General features: G+C 42.4%; 1 long non-coding RNA gene across 4 annotated transcripts in view; it reads right to left on the bottom strand.

The window, feature by feature from the left end:
- The window catches only part of LOC122457208, a 149,224-nt gene that overhangs the window by 8,155 nt on the left and 122,477 nt on the right, over positions 1-18,592 (bottom strand). Inside the window, exon 10 of one of the 4 annotated variants that reach the window (XR_006276645.1) lies at positions 9,483-11,030. The exons of 1 other annotated variant lie outside the window; for it this stretch is intronic. This is a non-coding gene — a long non-coding RNA (uncharacterized LOC122457208). Of the gene's footprint in view, positions 1-9,482; positions 11,031-18,592 lie in introns of those variants that run through there. 2 more of the 4 variants (XR_006276647.1, XR_006276651.1) reach the window with 2 other exon arrangements.

Genomic DNA, 18,592 nt, shown 5'->3' with positions numbered 1-18,592 from the left:
TACGAAGTTCTCTGAAAGTAGTTGGAACTGGCCAAGTGATGATAGTATCCGTTTTCTATTTATTGGGATAGATCCCATCTTGAGAAATTATATGATCAAGGTATTTCACTGAAGACTGAAATAGTTTACACTTTGATGATGCAAGTTTTAAATCATAGTTCTGAAGTCTGTTCAGAACTTTTACAAGACATTCCTCATGTTTTTTTAGAGTGGCTGAAAAGATGATTAAATCATCCAACAATGCTACAACTTCTATGAGATTCATACCAGACATAACACACTCCATCATTCGCTGGAAGGTAGCTGGAGCATTAGTCACACCTTGAGGCATCATTTGGAATTGCCAATCACCAAATGGTGTAGTGAAAGCTGTCTTCGGACAGTCGGTGTCTATCGAGTTCTAATGGAACTTGATAGTATCCACTCTTTCGATCCAATACAGAAAACCATTTAGATCCTGCCAAAAAGGCAAAAAGTTTCTTTTACGCTGGGTAATGGATAGGCATCCTTTCAGGTAATGCTGTTCAGTTTTCTATAATCCACCACCATCCTAAGAGCTCTTGTCATCTTATGCAGGAGCACCACAGGGCATGTGTATGAACTACATGTTTCCTCAGTCACTCCAACTGCCACCGACTCACATAGATGCGGCCATAGATCTTCAAAATCTGAGGAAGAAATCCTTCTAGATCTTTCTTTGAAGGGTATCTTATTTGTGAGCTAAATTTGATGTGTCTCTCCTACAACTCTTTCAAAGTCTAGATCATGAACAGCAAAAACCTGACCAGTTTCCTTATTGATAGTCTCAGCAAACTTTTTCCTCTGAGCACCACTGAGAGAGGATCCTTCAAAGTCAAGTGGTAATATGACACTCTCTTTCTTTATGGATGGCTGCTGAAACCCGGGATAGCAATGGTTTTATCCACTCAGATGCTCGTCCCTTTGCAATGACAGTGTGAGGTTTCAATATGATGTCCTTCCTTGTTAATTTTTTGACTTGTACCCCAATTCTATTAATGATGCCAGTGACTTGAACAAATTGAGGCAAAACCACTAACCCACTGGGCCCAACTGTGACACACAGCATTAGGGCAGTCTCCAGTTCATTCACCACAAATTTCAGAATTCTGAGCACTGTTTTGGATGTGCCAGGTAGGATTGTCACTGATTTTCTTCCTCTCGAGACTACTTTAGCCCCTTTGTCAGCATCTTGCTGTAATCTCTGAGTGAGGAGAAATTGATTATAAACTTCAGCCCACTCATTTGGTAATGATCCTACTTAAGAATTTAGGACCCCATTTCTTCTCCTACAGTTTCCTATAAGATGATTCAGCACATGTATGCCTATGGGCACTGACACTTGCTGATTCAGACATTGGTCTGGACAAAGCAAGACTAGTATCTCATGTCGTTTTGTTCATCCCTCAGATGAACTTTGGGAATCATATCTTTAAGGATACATATCCCAGGTATGGAACCATTTGCCCTCCAGCCCTTCTATCTGAAGTATACTGCCAATAGACCGTAACTTTCAAAAAGATAAATGCTCAGAATAGAAAGTTTTGTATATGCTGGTCACTTGAGAACCAGTATCTAGTTAGGCAGATACTCTTTACATCATCTAGGTAAACATAGCCATGACAAGCTGGTCCCACTAACTGCTGGTTGGCCTCATTGACACCCATTGGGTAGCATCTGTCTCCTGAACCCATTGACTAGCAGCTTTGCTCTTTTCTTCCTCGCTCAAATTTGCTCTGATTTGAATGTCTACCAGTCAGTTGCTGATATACTAGGTTGGGGTTAGGAGAATTCTCACAAGCATTTTGAAAATGTCCTATTTGCCCACAGTTAAAACATAAAGGATTTATTTTCTTAAATTTTGGGTATTGCTCGTTTATTAAATTCTTTGGGTCTTTGAGGCATGAAGAGTATATCAGAAGTGGACATACCAGAACTAGGCTGGGTCATCTGCAGTCCTACCAACTGCTGCTTAGGATGAGTTCATTGCTGAGTCTTCATTGGTGATCAGAGTCTTTGATCACCAAATCTATACAGTCTGCTGAGTCAAAAGCACTGCAACAGTATTTTTCTTCTTCTTGTTCACAGAAATCTCCAGCTGGAATCCATGCAGATTCTTTCTCCTTCTCTTCTGAAATCAGTTAGTTAGTTAACTATTTAACCAACCAATCAGATTGCGTATATACATTAAAAAACCCCTCAATGTAGTCTGAGTCTAGCTACAGGGAACCTATTGAGCATGTCTAAAACTATCACACCCAGTTCCAGAAACTTCTGGGTGTGGAGTACTAATTGTTCAACAATGACCCAGACACAACTCATTCCTCCCTGCCTCCCTCTTAAAGAGATATCTCCCTATTAAGCACATGGGTACATGTGTTCACAGGTTAGTGGTGGTAAGTAGGTCAGTGGTGGAAGCACAGTCACCAAGAACATTTCAATCTAGATTGGACAAAATTCAAGAAAATTGACTGTATAGAAGAACCCTGCTTTGCCCAGGAAATGGATGGAATAATCTATTAGATCTTTTCCACCTCTAATTTATAGGATTGTACTATGTTGAAGGGGACTATGAGTTTGTTGACAAAGGGGCTTAAGGCCCTGACCTGACCATGTGGTTTAAAATGACTGGTGATTACCCAGTGGGGAAAATGATATGGCATTATTCCCTGAGGTAGAAATAGCAATAACTTTTAAAACTAAAATTCTATGGATAATTCAATGTCTGCTCAATGACAATTCTAGATCCTGCTGTTGTCATGTGCCATAAGCCCAGAGCATTCTGAATCAGGTTCAGTCTGGCTTGGATGCTGAGAATGTCTTCCCATGCTTGTCATTGTCACTCACACAGAATAGTTCCCAGCAGTCCAGATAAACCAGTCTTCCTAAACAAAACTCTGGACAGGTAAATGAAAATAATTTGGCACTTATCCCAGCTGATAAAGACGTTGGCAGCTGTTCCTTGCTGTTGATATCTGCTATATTTTCAGGCAATGGTGGTTCAGACTGATTTAAAATCTCTCGTTAAAGACAACAAAATCAGCATCATATAAACAATTTCCTTCTTTCTTACTTTGCACCTTTTCAACCCAAGTGGCTTGTCGAAATTTGCGGCCCTGTGGGCATTCCAGTTGGAAACAGAAATTGGTGACAATCAGGTATTTCTTTGATGCAGTTCTGTTTATTCACAAAGAATGTACAAAGTGCTGTGTCTCTGAATGCAGAAGGAACCAACAGCAGGAAACAGCTTCTTTTACTCACAGCATCAAGAGCACTCTTTTCAGCCTGCACCTCTGATCCAAAAACCTCTTTCCAGATTTTCTTCCAGAGTCAGCCACTATGCTTTTGTAACCCACATGCCTAATAGGGTGATATCTCTTTAAGAAACCTAGAGGGGGCGGGGGATGGGGAGGGGGAAGTGACTCAGTTGTGTCTGAGTTATTATTGCTAGGTAGATGCACAATCATCATTCTACTCTGAATAGTTTCTGGAATTGGAAGTGGAAGTTTTGGGCATGCCTAATAGATTCCTTGTAGCTGGACTTAATAGACTCTATTGAGAGCAGGGCAATCAGGGTAGCTGCTTTACTAAAGACTATGGCCTGGTCTACACTACAAAGTTAGGTTGACATAAGCCACGTTAAGTCGATCTAATAACATATGTGTCTACACTCCCGAGTCCCTTCCGCCGACCTAAGTGGCCTGTAAAGTCGACTTCTGTGCTCCACCTCTGCGAGAGGTGTAGCACATGATTCGACATCCATGGGTTGACATGGGGATAGTGTAGACACTGCGTAGTGTAATTTTGAGTGAATTAGCCTTCAGGAGGTATCCCACAGTGCTCCACTGTGACCACTCTGGAGAGCACTTTCAACTCCACTGCATGTCAGTCAGGTACACAGGAAACAGCCACCCCCCCGTTAAAGCCTTGGGAACTTTTGAATTTTCATTTTCTGTTTGATTGGCATGGAGTGCTCATCAGCACAGCGATCATGGAGACTCAAGGCCGCAAACGTGCTTCTGCATGGAGTAGGTGGATCTTATTGCTGGTGGGAGAAGAGTCTGTGCAGGCAGAGCTCCAATCCAGAAGAAAAAACGCTGACATCTATGCCAAGATTGCATGGGGCATGGGGGAGAAGGGCTACACGAGGGACACACAGCAGTGCCGTGTGAAAATAAAGGAGCTTCAGCAAGCATACCAGAAGACAACAGAGGCAAACAGTCATTCTGATGTGATGCCAGGAAAGGCATTTCTGGTGAGTACACATTTTCAATCAAACTGTAGGGGTTACATGTTATTATTTTTAATATTTAATCTGAACAAAAAAGTGGGCGTAGTGAGTATTGATGGCCACTCCCGTCACGCAGAGGATGTTCTCTGAAAAAGACTGGTTATATGCACGGGGATAGCCCTGGAATCCTCCATGGAGATCTCAGGAAGTTTTCATGGAGGTACTCTGCAATCCTTTGCAGAAGGTTTCTGAGAAGAGTTGCCTTATTTTGTCCACCACGGTAGGACACTTTTCTGTGCCACTCCGGTATTAATTCTGTTGGCATCATTGCAGCACACAGCATTGCAGCATAAGGACCAGGTCTGTACCCAGACACTTGCAGCGTCTGCTCCCTTGCTGCCTCTGTTACCCTTAGGAGAGTGATCTTGCATAGGGTCACCTAAGGGAAAAGGGGGAAGTTTTCAATGCTAGCCCTTAAACCGCAAACAATTCAACAAGTAATCTGCCCCCCTGTTTGGTGAAATCTAGGTCACACAACCCCACTTTCCCAAATGTGCCATGGTTGTGGTTGGAAGGGTTCACAGAGCACTGCAACCAGCTTTTTTTTTTAAACAAAGGGCGGGGGGGAGCTTCCTGTTTCTCTCCCTTCCCCCCAACCCCGCGTAGCTTTTGTAAAAACCAAACTATTTGGGGGGATTTACACTGGTGCCTGTCCTCAAGCACCATCCAGGTTGTTAGGGAAAAGGGGGCTTTTCTCAAGTTCCAACCTGTGATCCCAAGGATGTCTTCACAAAAGTTGCAGCACAAGCCCTTTCGCCTATGCCTCATGGCCTTACTCACCATGATTGGAGCAGCAAACTGACTCTTGCAGTAGCTAGAGGTTGTGGTTACGTTGTGACTTGTAGAGAAATGCATTGAGGGGTGTTTCTTTTCATAAAAAAAATTAACCTTGCATCAGAAACAATGTATGAACTGTCAATGCTACTCTTGTGCTTTGTATTCTTTGCAGCTTGTCTGTTGGCGCATCCTCGAGACCGGAACAAAGATCTTCCCAGATTATAAGGCAGAAAAAGAAGACTCGGGAGGACATGTTCAATGAGTTAATGTGCGCCACTGAGAGTGATATGATGGAGCTCAGAGCATGGAGGATTACACTGTCCAAGAACATGGACTTGGACAGGAGAGCATGCAGGGAACACGAGCATGCCATGCAGGAAGAGATGCTGCAGATTATAAAGGAGCAATCAGACATGTTGAGGCATCTGGCTGAGGCTCAAGAAAGGCAGCTGGATGCTAGTGTCCCTCTGAAGCCTGTGCTGAACCTGCTGCCCTCATTGCCCAGTTCTATCATCCTCCTCCCCAAAACGTCCTATGAGGTGGGAGGAGGGGGATTTCACTATCCCTTGCACTCAACACCAGGGGAGGGTACAAGGACCATAAGGCACCCATTCCCACACCTTTGATTGTTATTGCAGTGCATCTGTAAGCAAGCTGTCCTTGTTTCCCACCACACACACACACACACACACACACACACACAAAGAGTGTTATCAGCCCTTTTGCCCCAGGGTTATCTTACTTTTCTTTGGTGTCTCTGTGTGTTTGTGTGCAAATAAAATTTAATGGATTGAGGAGAAAAGGCTCTTTATTCATTCAATACATGGTGGCTGGGGGGGTGGAGTTTAGAGGGGAGAAACTGCAATGGAAGGGACAGTTTGGTAAGGAACAATATAGATGTCACATTATTGTGGCTCATCACTGAAACTTGTTTTCAAAGCCTCATGGAGATGCAGAGCTCCTCAATGTGCTCTTCTGATTGCCCTGGTGTCTGGCTGCTCAAAATTGGCTGCCAGATGATCTGCCTTAACCCCCCACCTCAGCGGAAACTTTTCTCCCTTTGTTTCACAAATATTATGGAGCACACAACAATAACAATGGGGATATTGCTTCCACTGAGGTCTAACCTAATAAGTAAACAACACCAGCAGCCTTTTAAACATCCAAAGGCACATTCCACCACCATTCTTTACTTGCTCAGCCTATGGTTGAGCCAGTCCTTACTGCTGTCCAGGCTGCCTGTGTACGGCTTCATGAGCCATGGGAGCAAGGAGTAGGCTGCATCTCCCAGGATCACAATTAGCATTTCAACATCACCAATGGTTATTTTGAAGTCTGGAAAGAAAATCCCTGCTTGCAGCTTTCTGAACAGACCAGAGTTCCTAAAGATGCACGCATCATGCATCTTTCCCGACCATCCCACGTTGATGTCGATGAAATGGCCCCTGTGATCCACCAGCGCTTGCAACACCATTGAGAAGTACCTGTTTCGGTTTAGGTACTCTTTGGGAAGGTGGTCTGGTGCCAAGATAGGGATATGTGTGCCATCTATCATTCCATTGCAGCTGGAGAACCTATCGTGGCAAAACCATCCACTTTGTCTTGCATGTTGCCCATAGTCACTATCTTTCTTAGCAGAAGTCTGTGGATTGCCCTGCAAACTTGGATTAGAACAGACCCCAAGGTAGATTTACCCACTCTGAATTGATTCCCCATTGACAGGTGGCAGACTGGCACTGCAAGCTTCCACACAGCTATTGCCACTTGCTTCTCTACTGTCAGAGCAGCTCTCATTTTCGTATTGCTATGCTTCAGGGCTGGGGAAAGCTCTTCACACAGTTCCTAGAAAATGGCCTTACACATTCGAAAGTTCTGGAGCCACTGTTCGTCATCCCATAGCTGCATAACAATGTGGTCCCACCAGTCCGTGCTTGTTTCCTGGGCCCAGAAGCGGCGCTCAACAATGTCAAGGTGATACATGACTGTTGCCAGCAACTGTGAATTGCTCCACTCTATGTATTCCAGCAGGGCTGCTTGCATGGCATCATATTGTTCCATCCGGCAGCTCCTGTATCGGCTTTGTAAATATCGCAGGATAAAGCGTGAGATGTTTGTAATGTTCACAACAGTGTACAGCTGAGAGTCCATGATTACCGTGCTATGGCAACTGCGTAGGTAACCCAGACTTATGAAAAAAGGCGCAAAAAAGGCTTGGTTTGTTTGCTGTTCATTTTAGGGAGGGAGGGAGATAAGTGCATCATGGGAGGCTAATGCCATGTTCTCATAACCAGCTGCACAAATGCTTTGGTTCCATAAGGCATTGCAAGCCCAACCCAAAATTCCATTTGGCTACATGCACTGTGGGATAGCTACCTACAGTACAGTGCTCTGTGCATCCATGCAAACCCTGCTAGTGAGGATACACTCCCCCGACACAATGAGCATAGGGGGGACATGCAAGATCAACTTGCTTAAATCAGAGGCTCAATGTCGACTTACATAAAATCGACTTAACTTTGTAGTGTAGCCCTGGCCTATGTGAGTGAACCTGTTTGGGTGGAAGGGAGAAATCCAGATATAGGAGCAAAAGGCAGGTTGTTTTCCCCTAACTCTGAAGTATTTTACAGCAGGTCGATGCTATTGTTAACTTTCTGGCAGGGAAGTATTGGTAAGCCTAGTTATAGAAAGGGAAATTGGGAGGGAATATTAATTTCTTTCACATTAATTGTGTACTTTGAATGTTGTTTGATATTAGTCAAATTGTTTTCGTCAAATTATTTTAACTAGTGTGGTTCACCAACTCTTTTCTTATTTAAATGTGATGGTAAGGAAAGAGTCATTTATATTTTGTTTGCAGTTTTGTATTTTTTTTTTGTAACAGAGTGATTCATTTACACACTTAATTAATACTGATTGGTTGGTTAATTAGTTAGTTGAGTGATTCCGTAGCCCAACAGAGGCAGAGAAAGAGTCTGTGTGGGCTCCAATTAGAGATCTCTGCAAGCAAAAGGAGGGAAGATATTATTGCAGAGCTTTTGACTCAGCGGAATGGACAGAGTTGATGAACAAAGACTTTAACTAAGACTCAGGTGAACTCATTCTAAGCTTTCGGAACTCTGAGTTACTTCTCACTGTGTTTCTGTGGGAACAAACCTCTTTAGATTTAATTTGTTTATATATAACTGAAGATAATGTGGATTATAAAGTAGACTTATTTTTAGTAGAAATTAAGCTATTGTCTTTCTTTATCATTATTCAACGTTATGAAGTTGGTACTTAAGAAGTAAGTTAATTTTTCTTGTTCTTTTCGGACCTGTTTGTAGGAAGATTGACCCTATGTGATCCTTGCTGAAAATCCTCAGTGACTGAATTATGGGTCTCCATGTGCTTTTTTATATACACGTGTTGAAGCCCTGGGACAGGGGTGATAAAGTAAATCTTAGCCAACTCAAAGGTTACCCTTTCAGCCACTCCCTCAGGTTGTCACACTCTGACTCTTCCTGTTTTCTGTGTGTTCTTTCTCAACTCCCCCCTGCCTGCTATACACCCACACACCTGGTCACAGTATCTAATGAACCCTCTGCCCACCTGGTGCTAGTTTCTGGACAAACTTTATTAGGCTTTGTTTTAGGTGTGGTCCCTTAACTGTCTCTTACAATGGTCTTACATGGGGGGGGACTGATTCACACATCCATTTGAATGAGGTTTTAACAAAGTTTTACCCAGCTCATAACATTCTACTACTAGCTATCTCTTACCATTACCTTAAAATTGGCTGATCCAGTGTATAAACTATTTCCCCTCTCCCTGAACTCACTTAAATTACTTCTATAGCTGTGCTGATTCTTTTTCCTTATTAAGTAGTTATGGTATCATCCTTTCACTTGTCCTCCATCCTACCTAACATTTTATTCCTTATTGTTGTTCCTTTCAATGACTTTATTTACTCTTTCTCCCTCTTTCCTCTCTGATTTTCTTCCCAGATAAAACTTCTACTCACTTCAGACCAATCAGCTGATCTGTCACTAACTGCCCCCACTCTCAGAAATTTCCAGCTCGATCAGCCTCTTGCCAGTTCGAGTCACAAGGGGTCATAAGTTTCTCTGAGCTTCTCTTCTGATCCTCAGAGGCCTCGAAACAGGTTTTCCTAGCAGAACATGTGACTCTGCTGAGACATTAAACTTACATACAAAGTGATAAGAAATAACTAATTTCAGCATACTGTAGCCCCTGGTGGGAGTACACACTATTTTGTTTCTGTTTATTTGAGAAAGTTAAGTGATATCCCTTCTTAGGTTCCTGTCCTCTTTCAAAATATTTCTTCTCCCTCCTCTTTGAAAAAATGTGTGCGCATGTGTACACACATGATTTCTCTATTCATTTTTCATGGTTTCTGTACGGTGCCTATCACAATGTTGTCTTGATTGTAGTTGCTATATGCTACTGTAATATATTATGTATTACTATATCATAAGATATAATACTATTGCACTAGGAATGTTAAGGAAGACATTCTGGTGATTGTGTATGTACCAGGAGAGGGGTTCTAGCACTGTGTGAGGTCTTCAGATTTTTCCATGGCATTCAGGTTTCCAACTCAATAGTGCTTTAATCTCCTGCTCAGCATGGCCTCATTCTCCAGCTGTTCATAGCTACAGTAGCTCAGTCTCGGAGTATCCTGCTCAGTGTGTGTTGTGTCCCTCTCCCTGCTGTAGAAAATATGCTACAGCTGCTAGCTAAGGGCTTAGTATACTCTAATGGCTCCTGTTTTTGTTAAGCAATTCTGGGTTGAGTTTTCAGGGATGACCAAGATGACAGTCGTTATAAATGACATCATGTGTTTATTAAAGTGATAAATAACCTGAACTACACCTTAAATTATGAGAATACAGATTATTATTTTTATATGTTCTGTAGCACCAACATGGTGACAGCAAGTACAAACAGAACAGAACAAAACTAACAAACAGTTAATCAAATGCTAAACAAGAACTATTGCATCTGGCATTCTGGGCTGAAAGTTGCTAGATTCATAAATGGACCGCCAATGGGAGTGAATTCTAAAAGAAGGTGGCCATCAACTAAAAATCCTTGTTGCCAGCCTTTGGTTGGGAAGTGCTTACTGTCAGAATCCATCTCAACTGCTTTGATCCATAGAATGAAAGTTAAATTCTCAGAGCCCTAATCACTCAGGACTTTAAATATCATTTACACCTTGAATTGCAACCAGAAGGAAACAGAGAGCCAGAGCAGACTAATCATGAGTGTTGTGTTCACATAAGACTGCATTGCTTAGCAGGTGGTTTCATACTACTAAGCAACATGCTGCTGCTGCTGCTGACCAGTCCTGCTCCTTCAAAAGCTGAAGCTGCCTCTTGTCCCCTAAACCTTCAAAATGTGACCCAAGGTAAACTGATGCAGTGTCTCTTCCTGAGTCTGCCGACAATCTGAAACAACAGTTCTGAAAAAAGAAAAGGAGGACTTGTGGCACCTTAGAGACTAACACATTTATTTGAGCGTCTGATGAAGTGAGCTGTAGCTCACGAAAGCTTATGCTCAAATAAATGTGTTAGTCTCTAAAGTGCTACAAGTCCTCCTTTTCTTTTGGCGAATACAGACTAACAAGGCTGGTACTCTGAAACAGTTCTGAGTGGTATGATTGACCCTATGCATTGCACAGGGTGAAAATCTGAAACCTGAAGGTGATGATGTACGTGTCAACACCGTTAACTATTTCACTGCTGGAAACATACAGTTTGTGTCCACAATCCTAACTTGTTTCCCAAGTAGTAAAAAGCCTCATTTCCCTCTTCACCACACAAGCTGGCCGTGGAAACTGCTGACACACCACCATTTGGATATGTGATTGATCACAGATGAGAGGGAGAGCATCCTGATTTTCTGATGTTTTAACTGCATTTTGTCCCATTTTCAAATCCACTGCCTACAAAAAGAAAAGAGTTTCAATGAAGAATTCGCATGACGTGGATGGGGATTATATATTTTTATTCAGTTTAAGTCCCTCAGTTGGAAACAGAAGATCAGGGTGACAGATTCCAGCCAATGAGACAAGACAGTGAACTAAAACAAGTTTTAGTAATGTCCAAGCCACATAAGATTGAAGGCAACAATTCCCATATACAGGCAGCCTAAAAGCAAGAGACAAGACATCAGAAATATCAAATACAGAACAGAAACATAGCTGTAAAAAGTATCTCATTGACTGAATCCTTATACATTGTGGGAGCTTCAGGAGTATGCTTTGAGGATAGTAGCAAATGGAATCGGGTTTGATTTGGAAAGAGAAGAAAATTATGGCTTTCTTTGCTAGAATCAAAGCCAAAGTGATTTTGGATACTTTCCCTTACTGAGGACTGACTCAGCCTCCTTACTGAGTTTAGAGTAGTGTCAATTGCAGAGATGCCACAAAGCTATCCATCAAAATGCTGGCAGGAAAAAGCACAGGTGCGTTCCTGCTCCAGCTATTTATAGGAAAGGCATGTGACCACACGTGATACAAACTCAGTGGTTTGGTTGCTACATTCCAGAAGTCATAAAACTATTTCTTTGGTTGAAAACACAGTTCAAGAATTACAATTGGAAACACAATTGTAGCTGTCTAGCAAATAGACCATGAGCAGCAGTCCCCTTTTTGAGGCTTTTTCTGTACCAGGAGGAGCTTATTGTTATTTTTGTATACATTTCTTGTCCCAATAACTTATTTTTATAAAGCCACATGATCAACTGAAAAAACTTACAATGGACTCGAACATGTTTGTGAATAATATAGGGTCATATTCTTCCCCCATGTATGTGAGGGATTCTGTCATTTTAAACTCACTGAACTCTATGCATATTCTCTTAATGGGAAGGAGAAGAGGAAGGGCAAAGGGCACTGGGTCTAAAACCCACTTCTGTAGGAATACCACAGATCATGCAGTAGTTCTGCCCATCTCTTCCCTGGCCACATGGCTCCTCTGGAAATCATGATCCTAGCAGTTTTCCGTTTCTTCCTATGCAAAACCCCATCTTTGAGGGGTATAGAAATGGAGCATAAGTGAATAATGCAAGGAAAACTGTTAATTTATGCATGGATAGCCAGAAGTTTTAGAGGAAGCATGCAGCAGATAGCATCATGTCCTCTGCCTCTTGCTTCCAGAATGCCCATGAAATCTTGCGGGGCCCCTAATGCATGGAGAGACAAATAGAAACCCCATTTTCCCTCTGCGTGTTCTTAGTGCCCCAGCCACTATTGTATCTGAACATTATCTTAAGATGTTAGCATGCTGCATTAGTGCTGTGACCTCTTCCATAAATAGGGGGCCCTCTGTACCCTTATTCTCCTTCCTTTGTTCAGCAATGTGTGTGAGCAATAAGGAATGGTACACTTCTATTTTACTTTTTTTCTTTGAAGTTCCATACAACCATTAACGTAGCTAACATACAGCTATTACTAAGTTCCATTACCTGTATACACTGGTCGTCTGTTATGAGTTATTTTTATATCTATCCGTCCATCCCAATAAGTGTTTATTTTTGAGAAAATAATACAAATATTGGTTCTCAAGGTGCTCTAATACCATAGTATAAGCTCCTTGGATGAAATCTTGGTTCCAATAATGTCAATGAGAATTTTGCCATTGACTTCCACAGAGATTTCGCCCCTAGATGGATCATAATAGATATTAGGCAGAAATTTTCAAATGAATCTATGTCAAGGTACAAACGCTCTACAACACTCCGACACCAGCATCAATTTTCTGTACACCACAATCAGCTGCAAAAATAGAACCCTAAAGCCAATTCTATACAAGAAACCCACGGATTACCACACTTATTTTAACAGATCCAGTAATAACTCCAAACACACCAAGAAATCTGTTATCTACGGTCAGGCACTCAGATATCACAGAATATGCTCTGAGGAGAAAAATCTGGGGTATACACCTTAACTCACTTAAAACTACTTATACCAAGCAAGGACTCTCCTCTAACAAAGTAGACTGCATCATGGAATAGGCCATCCAAATACCCCAAGAGAATCTGCTTCAATATAGGGGAAAAACCCACTGAGTGCACACCCCTAATGGTTATCTCTCACCCCACGCTGGAAGCCCTATGGGGTATCATTAAACAATTACAGTAACTCCCCACTTAACGTCCTCTCGCTTAACCTTGTTTCAATCTTACGTCCCTGCTCAATTACAGAACATGCTCCATTTAAAGTTGTGCAATGCTTTGCTATAACATTGTTTGGGTACCTGCTTTGTCCATAGCTGACAGCCGCCCTATCAGCTCCCCTACACCCCTCCCACAGCACCTCCCACCAGCCGGCAGACCCTGCGGATCAGCACCTTTCCCCTCCTCCTGCCCGCGGCAATCAGCTGGCTTGCGGTGTTCAGGAGGGAGGGAGGAGGAGCGAGAAGTCGGCGCACAGGCTCCCCCTCCCTCCTCTGCCTCCTGAACACTGCAAGCCAGCTGATTGCTGCAGGCAGGAGGCAGGGTGGGAGGGGGGAGGAGAGAGGACGTGGCATGCGGAGTAAAGGGGGAGGAGCGGGGAGAAGAAGAGGCGGGTTAAGGCTGGGGGCTTGGGGGAAAGGGGTGGAGTGGGTGGGCGAGGGTTGAGCCCCCCCTACCGGTGCTTGCAGAGTAAGGGAAGTTGCTGCTGCGCAACGTGCTTCTCCTAGCCTACAGCACCTTCAGCCTCCTTGCCTGCCTCATTGTCTCCAGTGCCAGTGGGCGGTGCCTGTGTTGGGTAAGGCGGGGGCACCTCCCAACTGTAGTACTGTACTGTACTGCACTGCATGGCAAAAAAAATTTCCCTGTAACCTAACGCCCCCCCATTTACATTCATACTTATGGGGAAATTGAATTTGCTTAACATTGTTTCACTTAAAGTCGCATTTTTCAGGAACATAACTACAACATTAAGTGAGGAGTTACTGTGCAACCCATAATCAGTGGGGAGCACATCCTGAAAGAAATACCACCAAACCACCCCCCAATCTCTTGAAGCTCATCATCAGAAGCAAGCTCCCCACAAACCAGGACCCACCAACTCAGAAGTGGCCCCAGACCCTGCCAGAACAACTGGTGCAAAACCTGCAGACATCTCCACTGCTGCAATGATTATTCTGCCAACCTTCCCCAACACACCTTTCATGATCCATGGCTGTCACATGCCTATCACTACATGTGTTGTATTTCATCCAGTGCACTAAATGGGTGGGTGACATGAGACAATCACTATGCTCTCAAATGAACTCACATAGAAAAATGATAAAAGACAAAAACACCATATCACCTTGGGGAAAACACTTTTCACAAAATGATCATTACATATCTGACATCTCAGTCCTCATCCTCAAGGGAAACCTTCAACAAACTACAACACCTTCAAAAGGACGAGCCTGGGAGCTTAAATTCATAACTTGGCTAGAGACTGAAATGATGGATTCAAAGATGCTGTGTTTATGGCTCATTACAACAATCTGCAATCCACTATCCCTCCTTTGTACCATGACCGCAAGGGATTAACAGTCGACTTCCTCTTGAATAGTCTCTTGCAACATGTATGAACTCCTTTGCTTAACAGTCTATTCCAAGAGGTATTCTGCTGTAATTCTTTGTACCTTTCCCATACCTGAAGAAAAGCTCAGTATAAACTCAGAAGTTTTTCTCTTTCCACATAGAGTAGTGGTCCCCAAACTGTGGGGTGCACCCTCTGGGGGGGCAAAAAGGAGCATCCAGGGGGCATGGCTGGGGTGAGAAGGAAGCACCACCTAGCCCTGCTCTGTCCCCAGCTCTGCTCCAGCCCTGCTCCTGGCCCCAGCTACAGCACTAGCCCTGGTCCTGGCTGCTGGCCCCCATTCCCAGCCCTCGTCCCAGCGGGATGCAGACACTGGGAAGGGTGGTGGGGCAAGAGGAAAAGTTTGGGCACCATTGCCATAGAGATAGGTACAATAAAAGATATTACCTCACCCACCTTGTCTTTCTAATATCTGGGGACCAACATGGTTACAGCAACGCTGCAAACAAAGGTACATGGTACTTGATTCTGGGTTGTGGGGAGGACTTGAAGAAAGGGTTGCTCATTAACTTTCCTTTAAATCCACAAATTAATTTCTTCTTAATCTAATGACTTCCTACTTGTGTAACAAATAATGGACTTGGAATGGGGCCATACTGATTGACAGTCTCAGCTTGAGTGTGCACATAGGTTGGTTGGTCTACATTTAATTTTTTTTTTTTTTTTTGCCTAATGCTTGCCTGATTGTTTCTGTGTTAGTGTTTTTAAGATCCATCAGCTACTCAGGATATGAAGAAAAGTAGCATGTAAACAAAAAGCAATTTCAGATTCAGAATTTCTGAGATTATATCAGATGCTATCACTGTCTTATAATCGCTCTGTGAAATTCATATTCTACTTATAGATCTAAGCAGAGAAAAACGGAAATTAAATAAACATTTCAGTAAGAGACTGTCACGACCTACTGTTGGACACACAACCTTATGTCCCACCGACTCTTTATACATGAGTGATCAAATTCTGGCTTGACTGAAGTCAGTGAGAATTTAATTTGGACCAGAATTTGGCTCCAGTGTAAAGGATGATATTGGTTTTGACTATGCATCTACTTTCTGCCAATGACATTTTAAAACCTCTAATATATTGATTGGAATTGGATGCAGAATTGATACAATGTTGCAGGACAGATATTTTTGAAGATACAAACACACAACTTAAAGTTGAGAAGTAGTTTGATTTATTCCCCAAAGGAGGACAGTTTCAAAGAATAGTGCAGTTTTAGCTGTACAACTCCAATTGACTTTATTGGTCTGGTCCTGTTTCCATAGCAGTCAATGACAAAACTCCCATTGACTTCACTAGAAATGGTACTGGGCCATGAAGCCAAACAGCTAAAGCACCATGTACTGCTTTGAAAATTAAGGAAGCATTAAGCATTAAGCATAACAATAACTTGCACTAAGTCTGACAAAAATAATGCATTTTGTACTGTCCATCTGTTCATGTCATTGTACATGCAGAGTAACAGAAACTTTGTAATTATGCTTAATAATGCTGAACTGGCACTGACTGAAAAGATTCTTTACAAAACATACAGCCCAGGGCACAAACCTCCATAAAAATCAATGTTTTTAGTGATTGTATTATTTATATAACAAACCTATTTTACTGAAACTTTTTTAACAAGAAAAAAAATAAGGCCATGCAGGACAGTTTAACTCAACAAATGTTGAGTGTCTCTTAAGAAACTTAAGGCTTTAAGCAGAGTTTGGCACAAACCCCAGGAAAAGTTGTTACTTCACTATTATACAAATTGTGTCAACATAAGACATAATAGAATACAAATGTATGCAATGAGATAGATTATTATAAAATGGGTTAAGTGATGATTGTATTACTGGCATGGTCTATTAAAATATATTGGAACATATCCTGAGTAAGAACTTTGGGATTTGGCCCATTGAAAGATAATAGATAGCACATGTAACCTTAACTCAGCTCCCGTACGTTTGTGTGCTATAGGACCAAATCCTCGCTTCAGTGGATTTACATCAGCTGAGGATCTGGCTCCATCTTTAATGACATGATCATATGTGATTTCTCAAATAGTACCTTCATTTTTTTCTACATTCTTAAACATATAAAATACACAGTACTGTGCCATTCATACAAATGAGTCCATGACAGTCATTTATATAATTATGAAACATACTATATATTAAGCATACAACAGTACTAGTGAATTTGTGTAGCCTACCTATGTTCGCGGGTAACAAAGTTTGTGGTTAACTCCTTCAGTCATTGAAGACCGTCTTGTTGGTTCTGGCTTATGCCCTGAATTGTACCTTAAGAAGTTGGTGCTACTGATTATAAAGAAAAATGCATAGTAAATAGATTACTATTATTATTTTATTATAATATTGTGTATGAGAGAAGAGGCATTACCATAAAAAAACCTAACTCCATAAAGATCATGGACTGTGAAATCTGGTCTTGCCCCGTGAAATCTGGTCTTGTGTGCTTTTACCTTATACTGTACAGATTTCACAGGGGAGACCATTGTTTCTTAAATTGGGGTCCTCAGAAACGGAAAGGGAGCTGCGGGGGGGTGTCACAAGGTTATTTTGGGGGGTCGCAGTATTGCCACTCTTACTTCTGTGCTGCCTTCAGAGCTGGGGGCCAGAGAGTGGCGACTAATGACTGAGGGCCGAGCTCTGCAGGCAGCAGCACAGAAGTAAGGGTGGCAATACCATACCATGCCATCCTTACTTCTGCCCTGCTGCTGGCAGTGGCTCTGCCTTCAGAGCTGGGCTCCCAGCCAGCAGCGGCCACTCTCCAGCCACCCACCTGTGATTACAGCGCCGCCGCCAGCAGCAGCACAGAAGTAAGGGTAGCAACCCCCCACAATAACCTTGCAACCCCCCCAAAAAACTTCCTTTTTGGATCAGGACTCCTATAATTACAACATCATGAAATTTCAGATTTAAATAGCTGAAATCATGAAAATTATGATTTTTAAAATCCTGTGACCATGAAATTGAACAAAATGGACTGTGAATTTGGTAGGGCCCTTATTATACATCATTGGCTTGAGCATACTCAGCATTGATTACCAATTTTAGAAGCAAAGTAAAACAATCAAAATAAAGGCTAGTATTATTTCATTCACTGTGAATAGGGCTGCACATTTGTCATGGCATTTTTCATCACAAGTCATGGAACAGTCACAGTAAACTTAGTAAAATTCATGGGTTTTGTGATTTTTGATTTTAAAAAAAAGCCATGACAGAAGAGGAGACGGGTCCCCCGAGGGAGGAGTAAGCTGAAGAGCATGATGAGGGAGGGATGGATAGGCCAAACTTGAACAGCGCTGCAGCCCTGTATACCAACACCTGGAGCAGGCAGCCAGTCCCCATCCCATGGGACAGGAGCCGCAGAAGTTGTTACTGTGGTGTGAATGTATTGAAATCCTTGGCACAAAGACAAGTAATGGACAAACATTAAAGTCGCAATATCCGTGCCATTTTCCACAGCATGACAAACCTGCAGCCCTAACTGTGAATGACCCATTTTTTTAGCCTTTATAAAATCTTAAGGGGAAAAAAAAGAAATCTAGGGACTGCTCTTTAAAATAGTGACTCCCCATTACCATAGTATGTGAACACCTCACAACTTTTAGTGTACATCTCTGTGAGGTATTAAAGTCCCCATTTGTAAAACTGGGACAGAGGCACAGAGAGACTAAGTGACTGTCCCAATGCTATACAGGAAATCTGTAGTAGAGCAGGGACTTGAACAGAAGTCTCCCACCTCCTAAGATGCTGTCCTAATCACTGGGTGATTACAACCTACAACAGAAAAGTGCAAAACTATAGCTATACTCTAGTGAGTATCAACATTAAATGCCCTTCTCTACTTAGGTTGATGATTTGGTGATTTTATCACCATACCTCCCAGTTTTATCACTTTAAGATTAG

Source organism: Dermochelys coriacea, chromosome 1 (assembly GCF_009764565.3).
Source record: "Dermochelys coriacea isolate rDerCor1 chromosome 1, rDerCor1.pri.v4, whole genome shotgun sequence".
NCBI lineage: Eukaryota > Metazoa > Chordata > Testudines > Dermochelyidae > Dermochelys > Dermochelys coriacea.
This window is presented reverse-complemented; position numbering and strand designations above follow the sequence as displayed.